The 23,228-nt window shown below is 53.0% G+C and overlaps 60 non-coding genes across 60 annotated transcripts; 34 read left to right on the top strand and 26 right to left on the bottom strand.

Moving 5' to 3' along the window:
• Window positions 1–173: 173 nt before the first annotated feature.
• Trnar-acg (transfer RNA arginine (anticodon ACG)) lies at window positions 174–246 on the top strand. The gene has a single exon. It is a non-coding gene; the product is annotated as a tRNA-Arg (tRNA).
• A 274-nt stretch (window positions 247–520) lies between these two features.
• Trnam-cau (transfer RNA methionine (anticodon CAU)) lies at window positions 521–592 on the top strand. The gene has a single exon. It is a non-coding gene; the product is annotated as a tRNA-Met (tRNA).
• A 233-nt stretch (window positions 593–825) lies between these two features.
• On the bottom strand, window positions 826–897 carry Trnad-guc (transfer RNA aspartic acid (anticodon GUC)). The gene has a single exon. It is a non-coding gene; the product is annotated as a tRNA-Asp (tRNA).
• Window positions 898–1,009: 112 nt separating this feature from the next.
• Window positions 1,010–1,101, bottom strand: Trnai-uau (transfer RNA isoleucine (anticodon UAU)). The gene is given in 2 exon segments: window positions 1,010–1,045; window positions 1,064–1,101. It is a non-coding gene; the product is annotated as a tRNA-Ile (tRNA).
• Window positions 1,102–1,546: 445 nt separating this feature from the next.
• Trnar-acg (transfer RNA arginine (anticodon ACG)) lies at window positions 1,547–1,619 on the top strand. Its single transcript has one exon. It is a non-coding gene; the product is annotated as a tRNA-Arg (tRNA).
• A 274-nt stretch (window positions 1,620–1,893) lies between these two features.
• Window positions 1,894–1,965, top strand: Trnam-cau (transfer RNA methionine (anticodon CAU)). Its single transcript has one exon. It is a non-coding gene; the product is annotated as a tRNA-Met (tRNA).
• Window positions 1,966–2,198: 233 nt separating this feature from the next.
• Window positions 2,199–2,270, bottom strand: Trnad-guc (transfer RNA aspartic acid (anticodon GUC)). Its single transcript has one exon. It is a non-coding gene; the product is annotated as a tRNA-Asp (tRNA).
• A 112-nt stretch (window positions 2,271–2,382) lies between these two features.
• On the bottom strand, window positions 2,383–2,474 carry Trnai-uau (transfer RNA isoleucine (anticodon UAU)). Its single transcript is given in 2 exon segments — window positions 2,383–2,418; window positions 2,437–2,474. It is a non-coding gene; the product is annotated as a tRNA-Ile (tRNA).
• Window positions 2,475–2,919: 445 nt separating this feature from the next.
• Window positions 2,920–2,992, top strand: Trnar-acg (transfer RNA arginine (anticodon ACG)). Its single transcript has one exon. It is a non-coding gene; the product is annotated as a tRNA-Arg (tRNA).
• A 274-nt stretch (window positions 2,993–3,266) lies between these two features.
• Window positions 3,267–3,338, top strand: Trnam-cau (transfer RNA methionine (anticodon CAU)). The gene has a single exon. It is a non-coding gene; the product is annotated as a tRNA-Met (tRNA).
• Window positions 3,339–3,571: 233 nt separating this feature from the next.
• Window positions 3,572–3,643, bottom strand: Trnad-guc (transfer RNA aspartic acid (anticodon GUC)). The gene has a single exon. It is a non-coding gene; the product is annotated as a tRNA-Asp (tRNA).
• A 112-nt stretch (window positions 3,644–3,755) lies between these two features.
• Trnai-uau (transfer RNA isoleucine (anticodon UAU)) lies at window positions 3,756–3,847 on the bottom strand. The gene is given in 2 exon segments: window positions 3,756–3,791; window positions 3,810–3,847. It is a non-coding gene; the product is annotated as a tRNA-Ile (tRNA).
• A 445-nt stretch (window positions 3,848–4,292) lies between these two features.
• Window positions 4,293–4,365, top strand: Trnar-acg (transfer RNA arginine (anticodon ACG)). Its single transcript has one exon. It is a non-coding gene; the product is annotated as a tRNA-Arg (tRNA).
• Window positions 4,366–4,639: 274 nt separating this feature from the next.
• Trnam-cau (transfer RNA methionine (anticodon CAU)) lies at window positions 4,640–4,711 on the top strand. Its single transcript has one exon. It is a non-coding gene; the product is annotated as a tRNA-Met (tRNA).
• A 417-nt stretch (window positions 4,712–5,128) lies between these two features.
• Window positions 5,129–5,220, bottom strand: Trnai-uau (transfer RNA isoleucine (anticodon UAU)). The gene is given in 2 exon segments: window positions 5,129–5,164; window positions 5,183–5,220. It is a non-coding gene; the product is annotated as a tRNA-Ile (tRNA).
• Window positions 5,221–5,665: 445 nt separating this feature from the next.
• Trnar-acg (transfer RNA arginine (anticodon ACG)) lies at window positions 5,666–5,738 on the top strand. The gene has a single exon. It is a non-coding gene; the product is annotated as a tRNA-Arg (tRNA).
• A 274-nt stretch (window positions 5,739–6,012) lies between these two features.
• On the top strand, window positions 6,013–6,084 carry Trnam-cau (transfer RNA methionine (anticodon CAU)). The gene has a single exon. It is a non-coding gene; the product is annotated as a tRNA-Met (tRNA).
• Window positions 6,085–6,317: 233 nt separating this feature from the next.
• Window positions 6,318–6,389, bottom strand: Trnad-guc (transfer RNA aspartic acid (anticodon GUC)). Its single transcript has one exon. It is a non-coding gene; the product is annotated as a tRNA-Asp (tRNA).
• Window positions 6,390–6,501: 112 nt separating this feature from the next.
• On the bottom strand, window positions 6,502–6,593 carry Trnai-uau (transfer RNA isoleucine (anticodon UAU)). The gene is given in 2 exon segments: window positions 6,502–6,537; window positions 6,556–6,593. It is a non-coding gene; the product is annotated as a tRNA-Ile (tRNA).
• Window positions 6,594–7,038: 445 nt separating this feature from the next.
• On the top strand, window positions 7,039–7,111 carry Trnar-acg (transfer RNA arginine (anticodon ACG)). The gene has a single exon. It is a non-coding gene; the product is annotated as a tRNA-Arg (tRNA).
• Window positions 7,112–7,385: 274 nt separating this feature from the next.
• On the top strand, window positions 7,386–7,457 carry Trnam-cau (transfer RNA methionine (anticodon CAU)). The gene has a single exon. It is a non-coding gene; the product is annotated as a tRNA-Met (tRNA).
• Window positions 7,458–7,874: 417 nt separating this feature from the next.
• On the bottom strand, window positions 7,875–7,966 carry Trnai-uau (transfer RNA isoleucine (anticodon UAU)). Its single transcript is given in 2 exon segments — window positions 7,875–7,910; window positions 7,929–7,966. It is a non-coding gene; the product is annotated as a tRNA-Ile (tRNA).
• Window positions 7,967–8,411: 445 nt separating this feature from the next.
• Window positions 8,412–8,484, top strand: Trnar-acg (transfer RNA arginine (anticodon ACG)). The gene has a single exon. It is a non-coding gene; the product is annotated as a tRNA-Arg (tRNA).
• A 274-nt stretch (window positions 8,485–8,758) lies between these two features.
• Trnam-cau (transfer RNA methionine (anticodon CAU)) lies at window positions 8,759–8,830 on the top strand. Its single transcript has one exon. It is a non-coding gene; the product is annotated as a tRNA-Met (tRNA).
• Window positions 8,831–9,063: 233 nt separating this feature from the next.
• On the bottom strand, window positions 9,064–9,135 carry Trnad-guc (transfer RNA aspartic acid (anticodon GUC)). Its single transcript has one exon. It is a non-coding gene; the product is annotated as a tRNA-Asp (tRNA).
• Window positions 9,136–9,247: 112 nt separating this feature from the next.
• On the bottom strand, window positions 9,248–9,339 carry Trnai-uau (transfer RNA isoleucine (anticodon UAU)). Its single transcript is given in 2 exon segments — window positions 9,248–9,283; window positions 9,302–9,339. It is a non-coding gene; the product is annotated as a tRNA-Ile (tRNA).
• Window positions 9,340–9,784: 445 nt separating this feature from the next.
• On the top strand, window positions 9,785–9,857 carry Trnar-acg (transfer RNA arginine (anticodon ACG)). The gene has a single exon. It is a non-coding gene; the product is annotated as a tRNA-Arg (tRNA).
• Window positions 9,858–10,131: 274 nt separating this feature from the next.
• On the top strand, window positions 10,132–10,203 carry Trnam-cau (transfer RNA methionine (anticodon CAU)). Its single transcript has one exon. It is a non-coding gene; the product is annotated as a tRNA-Met (tRNA).
• Window positions 10,204–10,620: 417 nt separating this feature from the next.
• Trnai-uau (transfer RNA isoleucine (anticodon UAU)) lies at window positions 10,621–10,712 on the bottom strand. Its single transcript is given in 2 exon segments — window positions 10,621–10,656; window positions 10,675–10,712. It is a non-coding gene; the product is annotated as a tRNA-Ile (tRNA).
• Window positions 10,713–11,157: 445 nt separating this feature from the next.
• Window positions 11,158–11,230, top strand: Trnar-acg (transfer RNA arginine (anticodon ACG)). The gene has a single exon. It is a non-coding gene; the product is annotated as a tRNA-Arg (tRNA).
• A 274-nt stretch (window positions 11,231–11,504) lies between these two features.
• Window positions 11,505–11,576, top strand: Trnam-cau (transfer RNA methionine (anticodon CAU)). The gene has a single exon. It is a non-coding gene; the product is annotated as a tRNA-Met (tRNA).
• Window positions 11,577–11,809: 233 nt separating this feature from the next.
• Window positions 11,810–11,881, bottom strand: Trnad-guc (transfer RNA aspartic acid (anticodon GUC)). Its single transcript has one exon. It is a non-coding gene; the product is annotated as a tRNA-Asp (tRNA).
• A 649-nt stretch (window positions 11,882–12,530) lies between these two features.
• Window positions 12,531–12,603, top strand: Trnar-acg (transfer RNA arginine (anticodon ACG)). The gene has a single exon. It is a non-coding gene; the product is annotated as a tRNA-Arg (tRNA).
• A 274-nt stretch (window positions 12,604–12,877) lies between these two features.
• Window positions 12,878–12,949, top strand: Trnam-cau (transfer RNA methionine (anticodon CAU)). The gene has a single exon. It is a non-coding gene; the product is annotated as a tRNA-Met (tRNA).
• Window positions 12,950–13,182: 233 nt separating this feature from the next.
• On the bottom strand, window positions 13,183–13,254 carry Trnad-guc (transfer RNA aspartic acid (anticodon GUC)). Its single transcript has one exon. It is a non-coding gene; the product is annotated as a tRNA-Asp (tRNA).
• A 649-nt stretch (window positions 13,255–13,903) lies between these two features.
• Trnar-acg (transfer RNA arginine (anticodon ACG)) lies at window positions 13,904–13,976 on the top strand. The gene has a single exon. It is a non-coding gene; the product is annotated as a tRNA-Arg (tRNA).
• A 274-nt stretch (window positions 13,977–14,250) lies between these two features.
• On the top strand, window positions 14,251–14,322 carry Trnam-cau (transfer RNA methionine (anticodon CAU)). Its single transcript has one exon. It is a non-coding gene; the product is annotated as a tRNA-Met (tRNA).
• A 233-nt stretch (window positions 14,323–14,555) lies between these two features.
• Window positions 14,556–14,627, bottom strand: Trnad-guc (transfer RNA aspartic acid (anticodon GUC)). Its single transcript has one exon. It is a non-coding gene; the product is annotated as a tRNA-Asp (tRNA).
• Window positions 14,628–14,739: 112 nt separating this feature from the next.
• Window positions 14,740–14,831, bottom strand: Trnai-uau (transfer RNA isoleucine (anticodon UAU)). The gene is given in 2 exon segments: window positions 14,740–14,775; window positions 14,794–14,831. It is a non-coding gene; the product is annotated as a tRNA-Ile (tRNA).
• Window positions 14,832–15,276: 445 nt separating this feature from the next.
• Window positions 15,277–15,349, top strand: Trnar-acg (transfer RNA arginine (anticodon ACG)). The gene has a single exon. It is a non-coding gene; the product is annotated as a tRNA-Arg (tRNA).
• A 274-nt stretch (window positions 15,350–15,623) lies between these two features.
• Trnam-cau (transfer RNA methionine (anticodon CAU)) lies at window positions 15,624–15,695 on the top strand. The gene has a single exon. It is a non-coding gene; the product is annotated as a tRNA-Met (tRNA).
• A 233-nt stretch (window positions 15,696–15,928) lies between these two features.
• Window positions 15,929–16,000, bottom strand: Trnad-guc (transfer RNA aspartic acid (anticodon GUC)). Its single transcript has one exon. It is a non-coding gene; the product is annotated as a tRNA-Asp (tRNA).
• A 649-nt stretch (window positions 16,001–16,649) lies between these two features.
• Trnar-acg (transfer RNA arginine (anticodon ACG)) lies at window positions 16,650–16,722 on the top strand. Its single transcript has one exon. It is a non-coding gene; the product is annotated as a tRNA-Arg (tRNA).
• A 274-nt stretch (window positions 16,723–16,996) lies between these two features.
• Window positions 16,997–17,068, top strand: Trnam-cau (transfer RNA methionine (anticodon CAU)). Its single transcript has one exon. It is a non-coding gene; the product is annotated as a tRNA-Met (tRNA).
• A 233-nt stretch (window positions 17,069–17,301) lies between these two features.
• On the bottom strand, window positions 17,302–17,373 carry Trnad-guc (transfer RNA aspartic acid (anticodon GUC)). Its single transcript has one exon. It is a non-coding gene; the product is annotated as a tRNA-Asp (tRNA).
• Window positions 17,374–17,485: 112 nt separating this feature from the next.
• On the bottom strand, window positions 17,486–17,577 carry Trnai-uau (transfer RNA isoleucine (anticodon UAU)). The gene is given in 2 exon segments: window positions 17,486–17,521; window positions 17,540–17,577. It is a non-coding gene; the product is annotated as a tRNA-Ile (tRNA).
• A 445-nt stretch (window positions 17,578–18,022) lies between these two features.
• Trnar-acg (transfer RNA arginine (anticodon ACG)) lies at window positions 18,023–18,095 on the top strand. Its single transcript has one exon. It is a non-coding gene; the product is annotated as a tRNA-Arg (tRNA).
• A 274-nt stretch (window positions 18,096–18,369) lies between these two features.
• On the top strand, window positions 18,370–18,441 carry Trnam-cau (transfer RNA methionine (anticodon CAU)). Its single transcript has one exon. It is a non-coding gene; the product is annotated as a tRNA-Met (tRNA).
• Window positions 18,442–18,674: 233 nt separating this feature from the next.
• Trnad-guc (transfer RNA aspartic acid (anticodon GUC)) lies at window positions 18,675–18,746 on the bottom strand. The gene has a single exon. It is a non-coding gene; the product is annotated as a tRNA-Asp (tRNA).
• Window positions 18,747–19,395: 649 nt separating this feature from the next.
• On the top strand, window positions 19,396–19,468 carry Trnar-acg (transfer RNA arginine (anticodon ACG)). Its single transcript has one exon. It is a non-coding gene; the product is annotated as a tRNA-Arg (tRNA).
• Window positions 19,469–19,742: 274 nt separating this feature from the next.
• Window positions 19,743–19,814, top strand: Trnam-cau (transfer RNA methionine (anticodon CAU)). The gene has a single exon. It is a non-coding gene; the product is annotated as a tRNA-Met (tRNA).
• Window positions 19,815–20,047: 233 nt separating this feature from the next.
• On the bottom strand, window positions 20,048–20,119 carry Trnad-guc (transfer RNA aspartic acid (anticodon GUC)). Its single transcript has one exon. It is a non-coding gene; the product is annotated as a tRNA-Asp (tRNA).
• Window positions 20,120–20,231: 112 nt separating this feature from the next.
• Trnai-uau (transfer RNA isoleucine (anticodon UAU)) lies at window positions 20,232–20,323 on the bottom strand. Its single transcript is given in 2 exon segments — window positions 20,232–20,267; window positions 20,286–20,323. It is a non-coding gene; the product is annotated as a tRNA-Ile (tRNA).
• Window positions 20,324–20,768: 445 nt separating this feature from the next.
• Trnar-acg (transfer RNA arginine (anticodon ACG)) lies at window positions 20,769–20,841 on the top strand. Its single transcript has one exon. It is a non-coding gene; the product is annotated as a tRNA-Arg (tRNA).
• A 274-nt stretch (window positions 20,842–21,115) lies between these two features.
• On the top strand, window positions 21,116–21,187 carry Trnam-cau (transfer RNA methionine (anticodon CAU)). Its single transcript has one exon. It is a non-coding gene; the product is annotated as a tRNA-Met (tRNA).
• Window positions 21,188–21,420: 233 nt separating this feature from the next.
• Window positions 21,421–21,492, bottom strand: Trnad-guc (transfer RNA aspartic acid (anticodon GUC)). The gene has a single exon. It is a non-coding gene; the product is annotated as a tRNA-Asp (tRNA).
• Window positions 21,493–22,141: 649 nt separating this feature from the next.
• On the top strand, window positions 22,142–22,214 carry Trnar-acg (transfer RNA arginine (anticodon ACG)). Its single transcript has one exon. It is a non-coding gene; the product is annotated as a tRNA-Arg (tRNA).
• A 274-nt stretch (window positions 22,215–22,488) lies between these two features.
• On the top strand, window positions 22,489–22,560 carry Trnam-cau (transfer RNA methionine (anticodon CAU)). The gene has a single exon. It is a non-coding gene; the product is annotated as a tRNA-Met (tRNA).
• Window positions 22,561–22,793: 233 nt separating this feature from the next.
• Trnad-guc (transfer RNA aspartic acid (anticodon GUC)) lies at window positions 22,794–22,865 on the bottom strand. The gene has a single exon. It is a non-coding gene; the product is annotated as a tRNA-Asp (tRNA).
• Window positions 22,866–22,977: 112 nt separating this feature from the next.
• Trnai-uau (transfer RNA isoleucine (anticodon UAU)) lies at window positions 22,978–23,069 on the bottom strand. The gene is given in 2 exon segments: window positions 22,978–23,013; window positions 23,032–23,069. It is a non-coding gene; the product is annotated as a tRNA-Ile (tRNA).
• Between the last annotated feature and the right edge of the window lie 159 nt (window positions 23,070–23,228).

Below are 23,228 nucleotides of genomic sequence, written 5' to 3'. Positions count from 1 at the left end.
CGTGGCCGAGCAGCAGGAGGAGAGATGCCTTCCTTGGTGGCAGCTCCCTGCAGCGTGCGGAAGACCAGAGTGGCCGCGCCGCCGTTGTCAGTGGATGACATGCAATTGCCGAGCCACGGAGAACACGTTGCTTTGCGATGTGCACCCGCCTCGTAGCAGAAAACGCAAACAGTGGCCCTGTGGCGCAACGGATAACGCGTCTGACTACGGATCAGAAGATTCCAGGTTCGAATCCTGGCAGGGTCGGCATTTTGTTAGTTGCGGGCGCGTAGCTAGGCAGTGCATTCGAATGTCTCCACCTTCGTGGAGTGCAATGTTAATCCTGAGCATCTCGCAGCTGCATCTCGAGACGATCGCGGTAAATATCGCTTCGTGCAAGCGTCAGCGTAGCGTCAGTCGAGCAAAGTCGAGACAAGTCAAGCTGGGAGATGCTACACAGTTAATTAAACGGTAGGCGACGCAGACAACGCTTTTCCAAGTGTCCCATGTCACGCACCGAAGAGCGCGCTTCTCTCGGCACAGCAGAGTGGCGCAGTGGAAGCGTGCTGGGCCCATAACCCAGAAGTCCGTGGATCGAAACCACGCTCTGCTAAAATCATTCTTTTTCTTGGGTGCTTCGAGCTCGATCATTAATCTTGGGGTGCGCTGATTCAGCGTCGACAGCAAACCCTGTGAGTTGTGAAACGACGACGTCGTGTGCAGAATACGAGAAACACTTCCTAAGACGCAGACTTTCTTACGATTTTTTAGCAATTACATTCCTTGATCACAACGGTAATGCTTCTTCGGGCCACACGTGCAACCTTCGCGATATAAAAATCGCATCTCCCCGGCGGGGAATCGAACCCCGGTCTCCCGCGTGACAGGCGGGGATACTAACCACTATACTACCGAGGAACACGCAGTCGTTGACTACAGTGCACGCACATTTATGGTCTCTCAGGTACGTGATACATCTCAAATCTAGCGTCCCGATGCTTCCATAGTCAGCTGCTACGAAATAAAAGTATGCCCCATGTGAGGCTCGAACTCACAACCCCGGCATAGCTCACGGCTACTGCCTTATAAGTACCGTGCGCTAACCAATTGCGCCACTGGGGCTACAGCAGAGTGCTTACAGTTAGCGGTATTCACTTTGATGCCAACCTGTTGTGGCTACAGACCCGTCATACGACCGTCACCTGCGGCCATACTACGACTTTAGCACCTGTCTACGAATGCTTCACACGATTCTTGTTTTATATGCTACACTTACAAGCATGTCAACCGCTTGTCATCACCGAAAAAATGCAAAAAAACGGGCGCCTTGCATTCCGCTACCTGTCCAACAGCGACGGCAGATGTGTGGCAAGCTCTAAGCTGTGCAGGCGCTGCGTGGCCGAGCAGCAGGAGGAGAGATGCCTTCCTTGGTGGCAGCTCCCTGCAGCGTGCGGAAGACCAGAGTGGCCGCGCCGCCGTTGTCAGTGGATGACATGCAATTGCCGAGCCACGGAGAACACGTTGCTTTGCGATGTGCACCCGCCTCGTAGCAGAAAACGCAAACAGTGGCCCTGTGGCGCAACGGATAACGCGTCTGACTACGGATCAGAAGATTCCAGGTTCGAATCCTGGCAGGGTCGGCATTTTGTTAGTTGCGGGCGCGTAGCTAGGCAGTGCATTCGAATGTCTCCACCTTCGTGGAGTGCAATGTTAATCCTGAGCATCTCGCAGCTGCATCTCGAGACGATCGCGGTAAATATCGCTTCGTGCAAGCGTCAGCGTAGCGTCAGTCGAGCAAAGTCGAGACAAGTCAAGCTGGGAGATGCTACACAGTTAATTAAACGGTAGGCGACGCAGACAACGCTTTTCCAAGTGTCCCATGTCACGCACCGAAGAGCGCGCTTCTCTCGGCACAGCAGAGTGGCGCAGTGGAAGCGTGCTGGGCCCATAACCCAGAAGTCCGTGGATCGAAACCACGCTCTGCTAAAATCATTCTTTTTCTTGGGTGCTTCGAGCTCGATCATTAATCTTGGGGTGCGCTGATTCAGCGTCGACAGCAAACCCTGTGAGTTGTGAAACGACGACGTCGTGTGCAGAATACGAGAAACACTTCCTAAGACGCAGACTTTCTTACGATTTTTTAGCAATTACATTCCTTGATCACAACGGTAATGCTTCTTCGGGCCACACGTGCAACCTTCGCGATATAAAAATCGCATCTCCCCGGCGGGGAATCGAACCCCGGTCTCCCGCGTGACAGGCGGGGATACTAACCACTATACTACCGAGGAACACGCAGTCGTTGACTACAGTGCACGCACATTTATGGTCTCTCAGGTACGTGATACATCTCAAATCTAGCGTCCCGATGCTTCCATAGTCAGCTGCTACGAAATAAAAGTATGCCCCATGTGAGGCTCGAACTCACAACCCCGGCATTGCTCACGGCTACTGCCTTATAAGTACCGTGCGCTAACCAATTGCGCCACTGGGGCTACAGCAGAGTGCTTACAGTTAGCGGTATTCACTTTGATGCCAACCTGTTGTGGCTACAGACCCGTCATACGACCGTCACCTGCGGCCATACTACGACTTTAGCACCTGTCTACGAATGCTTCACACGATTCTTGTTTTATATGCTACACTTACAAGCATGTCAACCGCTTGTCATCACCGAAAAAATGCAAAAAAACGGGCGCCTTGCATTCCGCTACCTGTCCAACAGCGACGGCAGATGTGTGGCAAGCTCTAAGCTGTGCAGGCGCTGCGTGGCCGAGCAGCAGGAGGAGAGATGCCTTCCTTGGTGGCAGCTCCCTGCAGCGTGCGGAAGACCAGAGTGGCCGCGCCGCCGTTGTCAGTGGATGACATGCAATTGCCGAGCCACGGAGAACACGTTGCTTTGCGATGTGCACCCGCCTCGTAGCAGAAAACGCAAACAGTGGCCCTGTGGCGCAACGGATAACGCGTCTGACTACGGATCAGAAGATTCCAGGTTCGAATCCTGGCAGGGTCGGCATTTTGTTAGTTGCGGGCGCGTAGCTAGGCAGTGCATTCGAATGTCTCCACCTTCGTGGAGTGCAATGTTAATCCTGAGCATCTCGCAGCTGCATCTCGAGACGATCGCGGTAAATATCGCTTCGTGCAAGCGTCAGCGTAGCGTCAGTCGAGCAAAGTCGAGACAAGTCAAGCTGGGAGATGCTACACAGTTAATTAAACGGTAGGCGACGCAGACAACGCTTTTCCAAGTGTCCCATGTCACGCACCGAAGAGCGCGCTTCTCTCGGCACAGCAGAGTGGCGCAGTGGAAGCGTGCTGGGCCCATAACCCAGAAGTCCGTGGATCGAAACCACGCTCTGCTAAAATCATTCTTTTTCTTGGGTGCTTCGAGCTCGATCATTAATCTTGGGGTGCGCTGATTCAGCGTCGACAGCAAACCCTGTGAGTTGTGAAACGACGACGTCGTGTGCAGAATACGAGAAACACTTCCTAAGACGCAGACTTTCTTACGATTTTTTAGCAATTACATTCCTTGATCACAACGGTAATGCTTCTTCGGGCCACACGTGCAACCTTCGCGATATAAAAATCGCATCTCCCCGGCGGGGAATCGAACCCCGGTCTCCCGCGTGACAGGCGGGGATACTAACCACTATACTACCGAGGAACACGCAGTCGTTGACTACAGTGCACGCACATTTATGGTCTCTCAGGTACGTGATACATCTCAAATCTAGCGTCCCGATGCTTCCATAGTCAGCTGCTACGAAATAAAAGTATGCCCCATGTGAGGCTCGAACTCACAACCCCGGCATAGCTCACGGCTACTGCCTTATAAGTACCGTGCGCTAACCAATTGCGCCACTGGGGCTACAGCAGAGTGCTTACAGTTAGCGGTATTCACTTTGATGCCAACCTGTTGTGGCTACAGACCCGTCATACGACCGTCACCTGCGGCCATACTACGACTTTAGCACCTGTCTACGAATGCTTCACACGATTCTTGTTTTATATGCTACACTTACAAGCATGTCAACCGCTTGTCATCACCGAAAAAATGCAAAAAAACGGGCGCCTTGCATTCCGCTACCTGTCCAACAGCGACGGCAGATGTGTGGCAAGCTCTAAGCTGTGCAGGCGCTGCGTGGCCGAGCAGCAGGAGGAGAGATGCCTTCCTTGGTGGCAGCTCCCTGCAGCGTGTGGAAGACCAGAGTGGCCGCGCCGCCGTTGTCAGTGGATGACATGCAATTGCCGAGCCACGGAGAACACGTTGCTTTGCGATGTGCACCCGCCTCGTAGCAGAAAACGCAAACAGTGGCCCTGTGGCGCAACGGATAACGCGTCTGACTACGGATCAGAAGATTCCAGGTTCGAATCCTGGCAGGGTCGGCATTTTGTTAGTTGCGGGCGCGTAGCTAGGCAGTGCATTCGAATGTCTCCACCTTCGTGGAGTGCAATGTTAATCCTGAGCATCTCGCAGCTGCATCTCGAGACGATCGCGGTAAATATCGCTTCGTGCAAGCGTCAGCGTAGCGTCAGTCGAGCAAAGTCGAGACAAGTCAAGCTGGGAGATGCTACACAGTTAATTAAACGGTAGGCGACGCAGACAACGCTTTTCCAAGTGTCCCATGTCACGCACCGAAGAGCGCGCTTCTCTCGGCACAGCAGAGTGGCGCAGTGGAAGCGTGCTGGGCCCATAACCCAGAAGTCCGTGGATCGAAACCACGCTCTGCTAAAATCATTCTTTTTCTTGGGTGCTTCGAGCTCGATCATTAATCTTGGGGTGCGCTGATTCAGCGTCGACAGCAAACCCTGTGAGTTGTGAAACGACGACGTCGTGTGCAGAATACGAGAAACACTTCCTAAGACGCAGACTTTCTTACGATTTTTTAGCAATTACATTCCTTGATCACAACGGTAATGCTTTTTCGGGCCACACGTGCAACCTTCGCGATATAAAAATCGCATCTCTCCGGCGGGGAATCGAACCCCGGTCTCCCGCGTGACAGGTGAGGATACTAGCCACAATACTACCGAGGAACACGCAGTCGTTGACTACAGTGCACGCACATTTATGGTCTCTCAGGTACGTGATACATCTCAAATCTAGCGTCCCGATGCTTCCATAGTCAGCTGCTACGAAATAAAAGTATGCCCCAGGTGAGGCTCGAACTCACAACCCCGGCATTGCTCACGGCTACTGCCTTATAAGTACCGTGCGCTTACCAATTGCGCCACTGGGGCTACAGCAGAGTGCTTACAGTTAGCGGTATTCACTTTGATGCCAACCTGTTGTGGCTACAGACCCGTCATACGACCGTCACCTGCGGCCATACTACGACTTTAGCACCTGTCTACGAATGCTTCACACGATTCTTGTTTTATATGCTACACTTACAAACATGTCAACCGCTTGTCATCACCGAAAAAATGCAAAAAAACGGGCGCCTTGCATTCCGCTACCTGTCCAACAGCGACGGCAGATGTGTGGCAAGCTCTAAGCTGTGCAGGCGCTGCGTGGCCGAGCAGCAGGAGGAGAGATGCCTTCCTTGGTGGCAGCTCCCTGCAGCGTGCGGAAGACCAGAGTGGCCGCGCCGCCGTTGTCAGTGGATGACATGCAATTGCCGAGCCACGGAGAACACGTTGCTTTGCGATGTGCACCCGCCTCGTAGCAGAAAACGCAAACAGTGGCCCTGTGGCGCAACGGATAACGCGTCTGACTACGGATCAGAAGATTCCAGGTTCGAATCCTGGCAGGGTCGGCATTTTGTTAGTTGCGGGCGCGTAGCTAGGCAGTGCATTCGAATGTCTCCACCTTCGTGGAGTGCAATGTTAATCCTGAGCATCTCGCAGCTGCATCTCGAGACGATCGCGGTAAATATCGCTTCGTGCAAGCGTCAGCGTAGCGTCAGTCGAGCAAAGTCGAGACAAGTCAAGCTGGGAGATGCTACACAGTTAATTAAACGGTAGGCGACGCAGACAACGCTTTTCCAAGTGTCCCATGTCACGCACCGAAGAGCGCGCTTCTCTCGGCACAGCAGAGTGGCGCAGTGGAAGCGTGCTGGGCCCATAACCCAGAAGTCCGTGGATCGAAACCACGCTCTGCTAAAATCATTCTTTTTCTTGGGTGCTTCGAGCTCGATCATTAATCTTGGGGTGCGCTGATTCAGCGTCGACAGCAAACCCTGTGAGTTGTGAAACGACGACGTCGTGTGCAGAATACGAGAAACACTTCCTAAGACGCAGACTTTCTTACGATTTTTTAGCAATTACATTCCTTGATCACAACGGTAATGCTTCTTCGGGCCACACGTGCAACCTTCGCGATATAAAAATCGCATCTCCCCGGCGGGGAATCGAACCCCGGTCTCCCGCGTGACAGGCGGGGATACTAACCACTATACTACCGAGGAACACGCAGTCGTTGACTACAGTGCACGCACATTTATGGTCTCTCAGGTACGTGATACATCTCAAATCTAGCGTCCCGATGCTTCCATAGTCAGCTGCTACGAAATAAAAGTACGCCCCATGTGAGGCTCGAACTCACAACCCCGGCATTGCTCACGGCTACTGCCTTATAAGTACCGTGCGCTAACCAATTGCGCCACTGGGGCTACAGCAGAGTGCTTACAGTTAGCGGTATTCACTTTGATGCCAACCTGTTGTGGCTACAGACCCGTCATACGACCGTCACCTGCGGCCATACTACGACTTTAGCACCTGTCTACGAATGCTTCACACGATTCTTGTTTTATATGCTACACTTACAAGCATGTCAACCGCTTGTCATCACCGAAAAAATGCAAAAAAACGGGCGCCTCGCATTCCGCTACCTGTCCAACAGCGACGGCAGATGTGTGGCAAGCTCTAAGCTGTGCAGGCGCTGCGTGGCCGAGCAGCAGGAGGAGAGATGCCTTCCTTGGTGGCAGCTCCCTGCAGCGTGCGGAAGACCAGAGTGGCCGCGCCGCCGTTGTCAGTGGATGACATGCAATTGCCGAGCCACGGAGAACACGTTGCTTTGCGATGTGCACCCGCCTCGTAGCAGAAAACGCAAACAGTGGCCCTGTGGCGCAACGGATAACGCGTCTGACTACGGATCAGAAGATTCCAGGTTCGAATCCTGGCAGGGTCGGCATTTTGTTAGTTGCGGGCGCGTAGCTAGGCAGTGCATTCGAATGTCTCCACCTTCGTGGAGTGCAATGTTAATCCTGAGCATCTCGCAGCTGCATCTCGAGACGATCGCGGTAAATATCGCTTCGTGCAAGCGTCAGCGTAGCGTCAGTCGAGCAAAGTCGAGACAAGTCAAGCTGGGAGATGCTACACAGTTAATTAAACGGTAGGCGACGCAGACAACGCTTTTCCAAGTGTCCCATGTCACGCACCGAAGAGCGCGCTTCTCTCGGCACAGCAGAGTGGCGCAGTGGAAGCGTGCTGGGCCCATAACCCAGAGGTCCGTGGATCGAAACCACGCTCTGCTAAAATCATTCTTTTTCTTGGGTGCTTCGAGCTCGATCATTAATCTTGGGGTGCGCTGATTCAGCGTCGACAGCAAACCCTGTGAGTTGTGAAACGACGACGTCGTGTGCAGAATACGAGAAACACTTCCTAAGACGCAGACTTTCTTACGATTTTTTAGCAATTACATTCCTTGATCACAACGGTAATGCTTTTTCGGGCCACACGTGCAACCTTCGCGATATAAAAATCGCATCTCTCCGGCGGGGAATCGAACCCCGGTCTCCCGCGTGACAGGTGAGGATACTAGCCACAATACTACCGAGGAACACGCAGTCGTTGACTACAGTGCACGCACATTTATGGTCTCTCAGGTACGTGATACATCTCAAATCTAGCGTCCCGATGCTTCCATAGTCAGCTGCTACGAAATAAAAGTATGCCCCAGGTGAGGCTCGAACTCACAACCCCGGCATTGCTCACGGCTACTGCCTTATAAGTACCGTGCGCTTACCAATTGCGCCACTGGGGCTACAGCAGAGTGCTTACAGTTAGCGGTATTCACTTTGATGCCAACCTGTTGTGGCTACAGACCCGTCATACGACCGTCACCTGCGGCCATACTACGACTTTAGCACCTGTCTACGAATGCTTCACACGATTCTTGTTTTATATGCTACACTTACAAACATGTCAACCGCTTGTCATCACCGAAAAAATGCAAAAAAACGGGCGCCTTGCATTCCGCTACCTGTCCAACAGCGACGGCAGATGTGTGGCAAGCTCTAAGCTGTGCAGGCGCTGCGTGGCCGAGCAGCAGGAGGAGAGATGCCTTCCTTGGTGGCAGCTCCCTGCAGCGTGCGGAAGACCAGAGTGGCCGCGCCGCCGTTGTCAGTGGATGACATGCAATTGCCGAGCCACGGAGAACACGTTGCTTTGCGATGTGCACCCGCCTCGTAGCAGAAAACGCAAACAGTGGCCCTGTGGCGCAACGGATAACGCGTCTGACTACGGATCAGAAGATTCCAGGTTCGAATCCTGGCAGGGTCGGCATTTTGTTAGTTGCGGGCGCGTAGCTAGGCAGTGCATTCGAATGTCTCCACCTTCGTGGAGTGCAATGTTAATCCTGAGCATCTCGCAGCTGCATCTCGAGACGATCGCGGTAAATATCGCTTCGTGCAAGCGTCAGCGTAGCGTCAGTCGAGCAAAGTCGAGACAAGTCAAGCTGGGAGATGCTACACAGTTAATTAAACGGTAGGCGACGCAGACAACGCTTTTCCAAGTGTCCCATGTCACGCACCGAAGAGCGCGCTTCTCTCGGCACAGCAGAGTGGCGCAGTGGAAGCGTGCTGGGCCCATAACCCAGAAGTCCGTGGATCGAAACCACGCTCTGCTAAAATCATTCTTTTTCTTGGGTGCTTCGAGCTCGATCATTAATCTTGGGGTGCGCTGATTCAGCGTCGACAGCAAACCCTGTGAGTTGTGAAACGACGACGTCGTGTGCAGAATACGAGAAACACTTCCTAAGACGCAGACTTTCTTACGATTTTTTAGCAATTACATTCCTTGATCACAACGGTAATGCTTCTTCGGGCCACACGTGCAACCTTCGCGATATAAAAATCGCATCTCCCCGGCGGGGAATCGAACCCCGGTCTCCCGCGTGACAGGCGGGGATACTAACCACTATACTACCGAGGAACACGCAGTCGTTGACTACAGTGCACGCACATTTATGGTCTCTCAGGTACGTGATACATCTCAAATCTAGCGTCCCGATGCTTCCATAGTCAGCTGCTACGAAATAAAAGTACGCCCCATGTGAGGCTCGAACTCACAACCCCGGCATTGCTCACGGCTACTGCCTTATAAGTACCGTGCGCTAACCAATTGCGCCACTGGGGCTACAGCAGAGTGCTTACAGTTAGCGGTATTCACTTTGATGCCAACCTGTTGTGGCTACAGACCCGTCATACGACCGTCACCTGCGGCCATACTACGACTTTAGCACCTGTCTACGAATGCTTCACACGATTCTTGTTTTATATGCTACACTTACAAGCATGTCAACCGCTTGTCATCACCGAAAAAATGCAAAAAAACGGGCGCCTCGCATTCCGCTACCTGTCCAACAGCGACGGCAGATGTGTGGCAAGCTCTAAGCTGTGCAGGCGCTGCGTGGCCGAGCAGCAGGAGGAGAGATGCCTTCCTTGGTGGCAGCTCCCTGCAGCGTGCGGAAGACCAGAGTGGCCGCGCCGCCGTTGTCAGTGGATGACATGCAATTGCCGAGCCACGGAGAACACGTTGCTTTGCGATGTGCACCCGCCTCGTAGCAGAAAACGCAAACAGTGGCCCTGTGGCGCAACGGATAACGCGTCTGACTACGGATCAGAAGATTCCAGGTTCGAATCCTGGCAGGGTCGGCATTTTGTTAGTTGCGGGCGCGTAGCTAGGCAGTGCATTCGAATGTCTCCACCTTCGTGGAGTGCAATGTTAATCCTGAGCATCTCGCAGCTGCATCTCGAGACGATCGCGGTAAATATCGCTTCGTGCAAGCGTCAGCGTAGCGTCAGTCGAGCAAAGTCGAGACAAGTCAAGCTGGGAGATGCTACACAGTTAATTAAACGGTAGGCGACGCAGACAACGCTTTTCCAAGTGTCCCATGTCACGCACCGAAGAGCGCGCTTCTCTCGGCACAGCAGAGTGGCGCAGTGGAAGCGTGCTGGGCCCATAACCCAGAGGTCCGTGGATCGAAACCACGCTCTGCTAAAATCATTCTTTTTCTTGGGTGCTTCGAGCTCGATCATTAATCTTGGGGTGCGCTGATTCAGCGTCGACAGCAAACCCTGTGAGTTGTGAAACGACGACGTCGTGTGCAGAATACGAGAAACACTTCCTAAGACGCAGACTTTCTTACGATTTTTTAGCAATTACATTCCTTGATCACAACGGTAATGCTTTTTCGGGCCACACGTGCAACCTTCGCGATATAAAAATCGCATCTCTCCGGCGGGGAATCGAACCCCGGTCTCCCGCGTGACAGGTGAGGATACTAGCCACAATACTACCGAGGAACACGCAGTCGTTGACTACAGTGCACGCACATTTATGGTCTCTCAGGTACGTGATACATCTCAAATCTAGCGTCCCGAAGCTTCCATAGTCAGCTGCTACGAAATAAAAGTATGCCCCAGGTGAGGCTCGAACTCACAACCCCGGCATTGCTCACGGCTACTGCCTTATAAGTACCGTGCGCTAACCAATTGCGCCACTGGGGCTACAGCAGAGTGCTTACAGTTAGCGGTATTCACTTTGATGCCAACCTGTTGTGGCTACAGACCCGTCATACGACCGTCACCTGCGGCCATACTACGACTTTAGCACCTGTCTACGAATGCTTCACACGATTCTTGTTTTATATGCTACACTTACAAACATGTCAACCGCTTGTCATCACCGAAAAAATGCAAAAAAACGGGCGCCTTGCATTCCGCTACCTGTCCAACAGCGACGGCAGATGTGTGGCAAGCTCTAAGCTGTGCAGGCGCTGCGTGGCCGAGCAGCAGGAGGAGAGATGCCTTCCTTGGTGGCAGCTCCCTGCAGCGTGCGGAAGACCAGAGTGGCCGCGCCGCCGTTGTCAGTGGATGACATGCAATTGCCGAGCCACGGAGAACACGTTGCTTTGCGATGTGCACCCGCCTCGTAGCAGAAAACGCAAACAGTGGCCCTGTGGCGCAACGGATAACGCGTCTGACTACGGATCAGAAGATTCCAGGTTCGAATCCTGGCAGGGTCGGCATTTTGTTAGTTGCGGGCGCGTAGCTAGGCAGTGCATTCGAATGTCTCCACCTTCGTGGAGTGCAATGTTAATCCTGAGCATCTCGCAGCTGCATCTCGAGACGATCGCGGTAAATATCGCTTCGTGCAAGCGTCAGCGTAGCGTCAGTCGAGCAAAGTCGAGACAAGTCAAGCTGGGAGATGCTACACAGTTAATTAAACGGTAGGCGACGCAGACAACGCTTTTCCAAGTGTCCCATGTCACGCACCGAAGAGCGCGCTTCTCTCGGCACAGCAGAGTGGCGCAGTGGAAGCGTGCTGGGCCCATAACCCAGAAGTCCGTGGATCGAAACCACGCTCTGCTAAAATCATTCTTTTTCTTGGGTGCTTCGAGCTCGATCATTAATCTTGGGGTGCGCTGATTCAGAGTCGACAGCAAACCCTGTGAGTTGTGAAACGACGACGTCGTGTGCAGAATACGAGAAACACTTCCTAAGACGCAGACTTTCTTACGATTTTTTAGCAATTACATTCCTTGATCACAACGGTAATGCTTCTTCGGGCCACACGTGCAACCTTCGCGATATAAAAATCGCATCTCCCCGGCGGGGAATCGAACCCCGGTCTCCCGCGTGACAGGCGGGGATACTAACCACTATACTACCGAGGAACACGCAGTCGTTGACTACAGTGCACGCACATTTATGGTCTCTCAGGTACGTGATACATCTCAAATCTAGCGTCCCGATGCTTCCATAGTAAGCTGCTACGAAATAAAAGTATGCCCCATGTGAGGCTCGAACTCACAACCCCGGCATTGCTCACGGCTACTGCCTTATAAGTACCGTTCGCTAACCAATTGCGCCACTGGGGCTACAGCAGAGTGCTTACAGTTAGCGGTATTCACTTTGATGCCAACCTGTTGTGGCTACAGACCCGTCATACGACCGTCACCTGCGGCCATACTACGACTTTAGCACCTGTCTACGAATGCTTCACACGATTCTTGTTTTATATGCTACACTTACAAGCATGTCAACCGCTTGTCATCACCGAAAAAATGCAAAAAAACGGGCGCCTCGCATTCCGCTACCTGTCCAACAGCGACGGCAGATGTGTGGCAAGCTCTAAGCTGTGCAGGCGCTGCGTGGCCGAGCAGCAGGAGGAGAGATGCCTTCCTTGGTGGCAGCTCCCTGCAGCGTGCGGAAGACCAGAGTGGCCGCGCCGCCGTTGTCAGTGGATGACATGCAATTGCCGAGCCACGGAGAACACGTTGCTTTGCGATGTGCACCCGCCTCGTAGCAGAAAACGCAAACAGTGGCCCTGTGGCGCAACGGATAACGCGTCTGACTACGGATCAGAAGATTCCAGGTTCGAATCCTGGCAGGGTCGGCATTTTGTTAGTTGCGGGCGCGTAGCTAGGCAGTGCATTCGAATGTCTCCACCTTCGTGGAGTGCAATGTTAATCCTGAGCATCTCGCAGCTGCATCTCGAGACGATCGCGGTAAATATCGCTTCGTGCAAGCGTCAGCGTAGCGTCAGTCGAGCAAAGTCGAGACAAGTCAAGCTGGGAGATGCTACACAGTTAATTAAACGGTAGGCGACGCAGACAACGCTTTTCCAAGTGTCCCATGTCACGCACCGAAGAGCGCGCTTCTCTCGGCACAGCAGAGTGGCGCAGTGGAAGCGTGCTGGGCCCATAACCCAGAAGTCCGTGGATCGAAACCACGCTCTGCTAAAATCATTCTTTTTCTTGGGTGCTTCGAGCTCGATCATTAATCTTGGGGTGCGCTGATTCAGAGTCGACAGCAAACCCTGTGAGTTGTGAAACGACGACGTCGTGTGCAGAATACGAGAAACACTTCCTAAGACGCAGACTTTCTTACGATTTTTTAGCAATTACATTCCTTGATCACAACGGTAATGCTTCTTCGGGCCACACGTGCAACCTTCGCGATATAAAAATCGCATCTCCCCGGCGGGGAATCGAACCCCGGTCTCCCGCGTGACAGGCGGGGATACTAACCACTATACTACCGAGGAACACGCAGTCGTTGACTACAGTGCACGCACATTTATGGTCTCTCAGGTACGTGATACATCTCAAATCTAGCGTCCCGATGCTTCCATAGTAAGCTGCTACGAAATAAAAGTATGCCCCATGTGAGGCTCGAACTCACAACCCCGGCATTGCTCACGGCTACTGCCTTATAAGTACCGTTCGCTAACCAATTGCGCCACTGGGGCTACAGCAGAGTGCTTACAGTTAGCGGTATTCACTTTGATGCCAACCTGTTGTGGCTACAGACCCGTCATACGACCGTCACCTGCGGCCATACTACGACTTTAGCACCTGTCTACGAATGCTTCACACGATTCTTGTTTTATATGCTACACTTACAAGCATGTCAACCGCTTGTCATCACCGAAAAAATGCAAAAAAACGGGCGCCTTGCATTCCGCTACCTGTCCAACAGCGACGGCAGATGTGTGGCAAGCTCTAAGCTGTGCAGGCGCTGCGTGGCCGAGCAGCAGGAGGAGAGATGCCTTCCTTGGTGGCAGCTCCCTGCAGCGTGCGGAAGACCAGAGTGGCCGCGCCGCCGTTGTCAGTGGATGACATGCAATTGCCGAGCCACGGAGAACACGTTGCTTTGCGATGTGCACCCGCCTCGTAGCAGAAAACGCTAACAGTGGCCCTGTGGCGCAACGGATAACGCGTCTGACTACGGATCAGAAGATTCCAGGTTCGAATCCTGGCAGGGTCGGCATTTTGTTAGTTGCGGGCGCGTAGCTAGGCAGTGCATTCGAATGTCTCCACCTTCGTGGAGTGCAATGTTAATCCTGAGCATCTCGCAGCTGCATCTCGAGACGATCGCGGTAAATATCGCTTCGTGCAAGCGTCAGCGTAGCGTCAGTCGAGCAAAGTCGAGACAAGTCAAGCTGGGAGATGCTACACAGTTAATTAAACGGTAGGCGACGCAGACAACGCTTTTCCAAGTGTCCCATGTCACGCACCGAAGAGCGCGCTTCTCTCGGCACAGCAGAGTGGCGCAGTGGAAGCGTGCTGGGCCCATAACCCAGAGGTCCGTGGATCGAAACCACGCTCTGCTAAAATCATTCTTTTTCTTGGGTGCTTCGAGCTCGATCATTAATCTTGGGGTGCGCTGATTCAGCGTCGACAGCAAACCCTGTGAGTTGTGAAACGACGACGTCGTGTGCAGAATACGAGAAACACTTCCTAAGACGCAGACTTTCTTACGATTTTTTAGCAATTACATTCCTTGATCACAACGGTAATGCTTCTTCGGGCCACACGTGCAACCTTCGCGATATAAAAATCGCATCTCCCCGGCGGGGAATCGAACCCCGGTCTCCCGCGTGACAGGCGGGGATACTAACCACTATACTACCGAGGAACACGCAGTCGTTGACTACAGTGCACGCACATTTATGGTCTCTCAGGTACGTGATACATCTCAAATCTAGCGTCCCGATGCTTCCATAGTCAGCTGCTACGAAATAAAAGTACGCCCCATGTGAGGCTCGAACTCACAACCCCGGCATTGCTCACGGCTACTGCCTTATAAGTACCGTGCGCTAACCAATTGCGCCACTGGGGCTACAGCAGAGTGCTTACAGTTAGCGGTATTCACTTTGATGCCAACCTGTTGTGGCTACAGACCCGTCATACGACCGTCACCTGCGGCCATACTACGACTTTAGCACCTGTCTACGAATGCTTCACACGATTCTTGTTTTATATGCTACACTTACAAGCATGTCAACCGCTTGTCATCACCGAAAAAATGCAAAAAAACGGGCGCCTTGCATTCCGCTACCTGTCCAACAGCGACGGCAGATGTGTGGCAAGCTCTAAGCTGTGCAGGCGCTGCGTGGCCGAGCAGCAGGAGGAGAGATGCCTTCCTTGGTGGCAGCTCCCTGCAGCGTGCGGAAGACCAGAGTGGCCGCGCCGCCGTTGTCAGTGGATGACATGCAATTGCCGAGCCACGGAGAACACGTTGCTTTGCGATGTGCACCCGCCTCGTAGCAGAAAACGCAAACAGTGGCCCTGTGGCGCAACGGATAACGCGTCTGACTACGGATCAGAAGATTCCAGGTTCGAATCCTGGCAGGGTCGGCATTTTGTTAGTTGCGGGCGCGTAGCTAGGCAGTGCATTCGAATGTCTCCACCTTCGTGGAGTGCAATGTTAATCCTGAGCATCTCGCAGCTGCATCTCGAGACGATCGCGGTAAATATCGCTTCGTGCAAGCGTCAGCGTAGCGTCAGTCGAGCAAAGTCGAGACAAGTCAAGCTGGGAGATGCTACACAGTTAATTAAACGGTAGGCGACGCAGACAACGCTTTTCCAAGTGTCCCATGTCACGCACCGAAGAGCGCGCTTCTCTCGGCACAGCAGAGTGGCGCAGTGGAAGCGTGCTGGGCCCATAACCCAGAGGTCCGTGGATCGAAACCACGCTCTGCTAAAATCATTCTTTTTCTTGGGTGCTTCGAGCTCGATCATTAATCTTGGGGTGCGCTGATTCAGCGTCGACAGCAAACCCTGTGAGTTGTGAAACGACGACGTCGTGTGCAGAATACGAGAAACACTTCCTAAGACGCAGACTTTCTTACGATTTTTTAGCAATTACATTCCTTGATCACAACGGTAATGCTTCTTCGGGCCACACGTGCAACCTTCGCGATATAAAAATCGCATCTCCCCGGCGGGGAATCGAACCCCGGTCTCCCGCGTGACAGGCGGGGATACTAACCACTATACTACCGAGGAACACGCAGTCGTTGACTACAGTGCACGCACATTTATGGTCTCTCAGGTACGTGATACATCTCAAATCTAGCGTCCCGATGCTTCCATAGTAAGCTGCTACGAAATAAAAGTATGCCCCATGTGAGGCTCGAACTCACAACCCCGGCATTGCTCACGGCTACTGCCTTATAAGTACCGTTCGCTAACCAATTGCGCCACTGGGGCTACAGCAGAGTGCTTACAGTTAGCGGTATTCACTTTGATGCCAACCTGTTGTGGCTACAGACCCGTCATACGACCGTCACCTGCGGCCATACTACGACTTTAGCACCTGTCTACGAATGCTTCACACGATTCTTGTTTTATATGCTACACTTACAAGCATGTCAACCGCTTGTCATCACCGAAAAAATGCAAAAAAACGGGCGCCTTGCATTCCGCTACCTGTCCAACAGCGACGGCAGATGTGTGGCAAGCTCTAAGCTGTGCAGGCGCTGCGTGGCCGAGCAGCAGGAGGAGAGATGCCTTCCTTGGTGGCAGCTCCCTGCAGCGTGCGGAAGACCAGAGTGGCCGCGCCGCCGTTGTCAGTGGATGACATGCAATTGCCGAGCCACGGAGAACACGTTGCTTTGCGATGTGCACCCGCCTCGTAGCAGAAAACGCTAACAGTGGCCCTGTGGCGCAACGGATAACGCGTCTGACTACGGATCAGAAGATTCCAGGTTCGAATCCTGGCAGGGTCGGCATTTTGTTAGTTGCGGGCGCGTAGCTAGGCAGTGCATTCGAATGTCTCCACCTTCGTGGAGTGCAATGTTAATCCTGAGCATCTCGCAGCTGCATCTCGAGACGATCGCGGTAAATATCGCTTCGTGCAAGCGTCAGCGTAGCGTCAGTCGAGCAAAGTCGAGACAAGTCAAGCTGGGAGATGCTACACAGTTAATTAAACGGTAGGCGACGCAGACAACGCTTTTCCAAGTGTCCCATGTCACGCACCGAAGAGCGCGCTTCTCTCGGCACAGCAGAGTGGCGCAGTGGAAGCGTGCTGGGCCCATAACCCAGAGGTCCGTGGATCGAAACCACGCTCTGCTAAAATCATTCTTTTTCTTGGGTGCTTCGAGCTCGATCATTAATCTTGGGGTGCGCTGATTCAGCGTCGACAGCAAACCCTGTGAGTTGTGAAACGACGACGTCGTGTGCAGAATACGAGAAACACTTCCTAAGACGCAGACTTTCTTACGATTTTTTAGCAATTACATTCCTTGATCACAACGGTAATGCTTCTTCGGGCCACACGTGCAACCTTCGCGATATAAAAATCGCATCTCCCCGGCGGGGAATCGAACCCCGGTCTCCCGCGTGACAGGCGGGGATACTAACCACTATACTACCGAGGAACACGCAGTCGTTGACTACAGTGCACGCACATTTATGGTCTCTCAGGTACGTGATACATCTCAAATCTAGCGTCCCGATGCTTCCATAGTCAGCTGCTACGAAATAAAAGTACGCCCCATGTGAGGCTCGAACTCACAACCCCGGCATTGCTCACGGCTACTGCCTTATAAGTACCGTGCGCTAACCAATTGCGCCACTGGGGCTACAGCAGAGTGCTTACAGTTAGCGGTATTCACTTTGATGCCAACCTGTTGTGGCTACAGACCCGTCATACGACCGTCACCTGCGGCCATACTACGACTTTAGCACCTGTCTACGAATGCTTCACACGATTCTTGTTTTATATGCTACACTTACAAGCATGTCAACCGCTTGTCATCACCGAAAAAATGCAAAAAAACGGGCGCCTTGCATTCCGCTACCTGTCCAACAGCGACGGCAGATGTGTGGCAAGCTCTAAGCTGTGCAGGCGCTGCGTGGCCGAGCAGCAGGAGGAGAGATGCCTTCCTTGGTGGCAGCTCCCTGCAGCGTGCGGAAGACCAGAGTGGCCGCGCCGCCGTTGTCAGTGGATGACATGCAATTGCCGAGCCACGGAGAACACGTTGCTTTGCGATGTGCACCCGCCTCGTAGCAGAAAACGCAAACAGTGGCCCTGTGGCGCAACGGATAACGCGTCTGACTACGGATCAGAAGATTCCAGGTTCGAATCCTGGCAGGGTCGGCATTTTGTTAGTTGCGGGCGCGTAGCTAGGCAGTGCATTCGAATGTCTCCACCTTCGTGGAGTGCAATGTTAATCCTGAGCATCTCGCAGCTGCATCTCGAGACGATCGCGGTAAATATCGCTTCGTGCAAGCGTCAGCGTAGCGTCAGTCGAGCAAAGTCGAGACAAGTCAAGCTGGGAGATGCTACACAGTTAATTAAACGGTAGGCGACGCAGACAACGCTTTTCCAAGTGTCCCATGTCACGCACCGAAGAGCGCGCTTCTCTCGGCACAGCAGAGTGGCGCAGTGGAAGCGTGCTGGGCCCATAACCCAGAGGTCCGTGGATCGAAACCACGCTCTGCTAAAATCATTCTTTTTCTTGGGTGCTTCGAGCTCGATCATTAATCTTGGGGTGCGCTGATTCAGCGTCGACAGCAAACCCTGTGAGTTGTGAAACGACGACGTCGTGTGCAGAATACGAGAAACACTTCCTAAGACGCAGACTTTCTTACGATTTTTTAGCAATTACATTCCTTGATCACAACGGTAATGCTTCTTCGGGCCACACGTGCAACCTTCGCGATATAAAAATCGCATCTCCCCGGCGGGGAATCGAACCCCGGTCTCCCGCGTGACAGGCGGGGATACTAACCACTATACTACCGAGGAACACGCAGTCGTTGACTACAGTGCACGCACATTTATGGTCTCTCAGGTACGTGATACATCTCAAATCTAGCGTCCCGATGCTTCCATAGTAAGCTGCTACGAAATAAAAGTATGCCCCATGTGAGGCTCGAACTCACAACCCCGGCATTGCTCACGGCTACTGCCTTATAAGTACCGTTCGCTAACCAATTGCGCCACTGGGGCTACAGCAGAGTGCTTACAGTTAGCGGTATTCACTTTGATGCCAACCTGTTGTGGCTACAGACCCGTCATACGACCGTCACCTGCGGCCATACTACGACTTTAGCACCTGTCTACGAATGCTTCACACGATTCTTGTTTTATATGCTACACTTACAAGCATGTCAACCGCTTGTCATCACCGAAAAAATGCAAAAAAACGGGCGCCTTGCATTCCGCTACCTGTCCAACAGCGACGGCAGATGTGTGGCAAGCTCTAAGCTGTGCAGGCGCTGCGTGGCCGAGCAGCAGGAGGAGAGATGCCTTCCTTGGTGGCAGCTCCCTGCAGCGTGCGGAAGACCAGAGTGGCCGCGCCGCCGTTGTCAGTGGATGACATGCAATTGCCGAGCCACGGAGAACACGTTGCTTTGCGATGTGCACCCGCCTCGTAGCAGAAAACGCTAACAGTGGCCCTGTGGCGCAACGGATAACGCGTCTGACTACGGATCAGAAGATTCCAGGTTCGAATCCTGGCAGGGTCGGCATTTTGTTAGTTGCGGGCGCGTAGCTAGGCAGTGCATTCGAATGTCTCCACCTTCGTGGAGTGCAATGTTAATCCTGAGCATCTCGCAGCTGCATCTCGAGACGATCGCGGTAAATATCGCTTCGTGCAAGCGTCAGCGTAGCGTCAGTCGAGCAAAGTCGAGACAAGTCAAGCTGGGAGATGCTACACAGTTAATTAAACGGTAGGCGACGCAGACAACGCTTTTCCAAGTGTCCCATGTCACGCACCGAAGAGCGCGCTTCTCTCGGCACAGCAGAGTGGCGCAGTGGAAGCGTGCTGGGCCCATAACCCAGAGGTCCGTGGATCGAAACCACGCTCTGCTAAAATCATTCTTTTTCTTGGGTGCTTCGAGCTCGATCATTAATCTTGGGGTGCGCTGATTCAGCGTCGACAGCAAACCCTGTGAGTTGTGAAACGACGACGTCGTGTGCAGAATACGAGAAACACTTCCTAAGACGCAGACTTTCTTACGATTTTTTAGCAATTACATTCCTTGATCACAACGGTAATGCTTCTTCGGGCCACACGTGCAACCTTCGCGATATAAAAATCGCATCTCCCCGGCGGGGAATCGAACCCCGGTCTCCCGCGTGACAGGCGGGGATACTAACCACTATACTACCGAGGAACACGCAGTCGTTGACTACAGTGCACGCACATTTATGGTCTCTCAGGTACGTGATACATCTCAAATCTAGCGTCCCGATGCTTCCATAGTCAGCTGCTACGAAATAAAAGTACGCCCCATGTGAGGCTCGAACTCACAACCCCGGCATTGCTCACGGCTACTGCCTTATAAGTACCGTGCGCTAACCAATTGCGCCACTGGGGCTACAGCAGAGTGCTTACAGTTAGCGGTATTCACTTTGATGCCAACCTGTTGTGGCTACAGACCCGTCATACGACCGTCACCTGCGGCCATACTACGACTTTAGCACCTGTCTACGAATGCTTCACACGATTCTTGTTTTATATGCTACACTTACAAGCATGTCAACCGCTTGTCATCACCGAAAAAATGCAAAAAAACGGGCGCCTTGCATTCCGCTACCTGTCCAACAGCGACGGCAGATGTGTGGCAAGCTCTAAGCTGTGCAGGCGCTGCGTGGCCGAGCAGCAGGAGGAGAGATGCCTTCCTTGGTGGCAGCTCCCTGCAGCGTGCGGAAGACCAGAGTGGCCGCGCCGCCGTTGTCAGTGGATGACATGCAATTGCCGAGCCACGGAGAACACGTTGCTTTGCGATGTGCACCCGCCTCGTAGCAGAAAACGCAAACAGTGGCCCTGTGGCGCAACGGATAACGCGTCTGACTACGGATCAGAAGATTCCAGGTTCGAATCCTGGCAGGGTCGGCATTTTGTTAGTTGCGGGCGCGTAGCTAGGCAGTGCATTCGAATGTCTCCACCTTCGTGGAGTGCAATGTTAATCCTGAGCATCTCGCAGCTGCATCTCGAGACGATCGCGGTAAATATCGCTTCGTGCAAGCGTCAGCGTAGCGTCAGTCGAGCAAAGTCGAGACAAGTCAAGCTGGGAGATGCTACACAGTTAATTAAACGGTAGGCGACGCAGACAACGCTTTTCCAAGTGTCCCATGTCACGCACCGAAGAGCGCGCTTCTCTCGGCACAGCAGAGTGGCGCAGTGGAAGCGTGCTGGGCCCATAACCCAGAGGTCCGTGGATCGAAACCACGCTCTGCTAAAATCATTCTTTTTCTTGGGTGCTTCGAGCTCGATCATTAATCTTGGGGTGCGCTGATTCAGCGTCGACAGCAAACCCTGTGAGTTGTGAAACGACGACGTCGTGTGCAGAATACGAGAAACACTTCCTAAGACGCAGACTTTCTTACGATTTTTTAGCAATTACATTCCTTGATCACAACGGTAATGCTTCTTCGGGCCACACGTGCAACCTTCGCGATATAAAAATCGCATCTCCCCGGCGGGGAATCGAACCCCGGTCTCCCGCGTGACAGGCGGGGATACTAACCACTATACTACCGAGGAACACGCAGTCGTTGACTACAGTGCACGCACATTTATGGTCTCTCAGGTACGTGATACATCTCAAATCTAGCGTCCCGATGCTTCCATAGTAAGCTGCTACGAAATAAAAGTATGCCCCATGTGAGGCTCGAACTCACAACCCCGGCATTGCTCACGGCTACTGCCTTATAAGTACCGTTCGCTAACCAATTGCGCCACTGGGGCTACAGCAGAGTGCTTACAGTTAGCGGTATTCACTTTGATGCCAACCTGTTGTGGCTACAGACCCGTCATACGACCGTCACCTGCGGCCATACTACGACTTTAGCACCTGTCTACGAATGCTTCACACGATTCTTGTTTTATATGCTACACTTACAAGCATGTCAACCGCTTGTCATCACCGAAAAAATGCAAAAAAACGGGCGCCTTGCATTCCGCTACCTGTCCAACAGCGACGGCAGATGTGTGGCAAGCTCTAAGCTGTGCAGGCGCTGCGTGGCCGAGCAGCAGGAGGAGAGATGCCTTCCTTGGTGGCAGCTCCCTGCAGCGTGCGGAAGACCAGAGTGGCCGCGCCGCCGTTGTCAGTGGATGACATGCAATTGCCGAGCCACGGAGAACACGTTGCTTTGCGATGTGCACCCGCCTCGTAGCAGAAAACGCTAACAGTGGCCCTGTGGCGCAACGGATAACGCGTCTGACTACGGATCAGAAGATTCCAGGTTCGAATCCTGGCAGGGTCGGCATTTTGTTAGTTGCGGGCGCGTAGCTAGGCAGTGCATTCGAATGTCTCCACCTTCGTGGAGTGCAATGTTAATCCTGAGCATCTCGCAGCTGCATCTCGAGACGATCGCGGTAAATATCGCTTCGTGCAAGCGTCAGCGTAGCGTCAGTCGAGCAAAGTCGAGACAAGTCAAGCTGGGAGATGCTACACAGTTAATTAAACGGTAGGCGACGCAGACAACGCTTTTCCAAGTGTCCCATGTCACGCACCGAAGAGCGCGCTTCTCTCGGCACAGCAGAGTGGCGCAGTGGAAGCGTGCTGGGCCCATAACCCAGAGGTCCGTGGATCGAAACCACGCTCTGCTAAAATCATTCTTTTTCTTGGGTGCTTCGAGCTCGATCATTAATCTTGGGGTGCGCTGATTCAGCGTCGACAGCAAACCCTGTGAGTTGTGAAACGACGACGTCGTGTGCAGAATACGAGAAACACTTCCTAAGACGCAGACTTTCTTACGATTTTTTAGCAATTACATTCCTTGATCACAACGGTAATGCTTCTTCGGGCCACACGTGCAACCTTCGCGATATAAAAATCGCATCTCCCCGGCGGGGAATCGAACCCCGGTCTCCCGCGTGACAGGCGGGGATACTAACCACTATACTACCGAGGAACACGCAGTCGTTGACTACAGTGCACGCACATTTATGGTCTCTCAGGTACGTGATACATCTCAAATCTAGCGTCCCGATGCTTCCATAGTCAGCTGCTACGAAATAAAAGTACGCCCCATGTGAGGCTCGAACTCACAACCCCGGCATTGCTCACGGCTACTGCCTTATAAGTACCGTGCGCTAACCAATTGCGCCACTGGGGCTACAGCAGAGTGCTTACAGTTAGCGGTATTCACTTTGATGCCAACCTGTTGTGGCTACAGACCCGTCATACGACCGTCACCTGCGGCCATACTACGACTTTAGCACCTGTCTACGAATGCTTCACACGATTCTTGTTTTATATGCTACACTTACAAGCA

This window comes from Schistocerca serialis, chromosome 9 (genome assembly GCF_023864345.2).
Source record: "Schistocerca serialis cubense isolate TAMUIC-IGC-003099 chromosome 9, iqSchSeri2.2, whole genome shotgun sequence".
Classification (NCBI taxonomy): Eukaryota; Metazoa; Arthropoda; class Insecta; order Orthoptera; family Acrididae; genus Schistocerca; species Schistocerca serialis.
The sequence above is the reverse complement of the archived record's forward strand: the minus strand, read 5'-3'. Positions and strand labels throughout refer to the sequence as shown.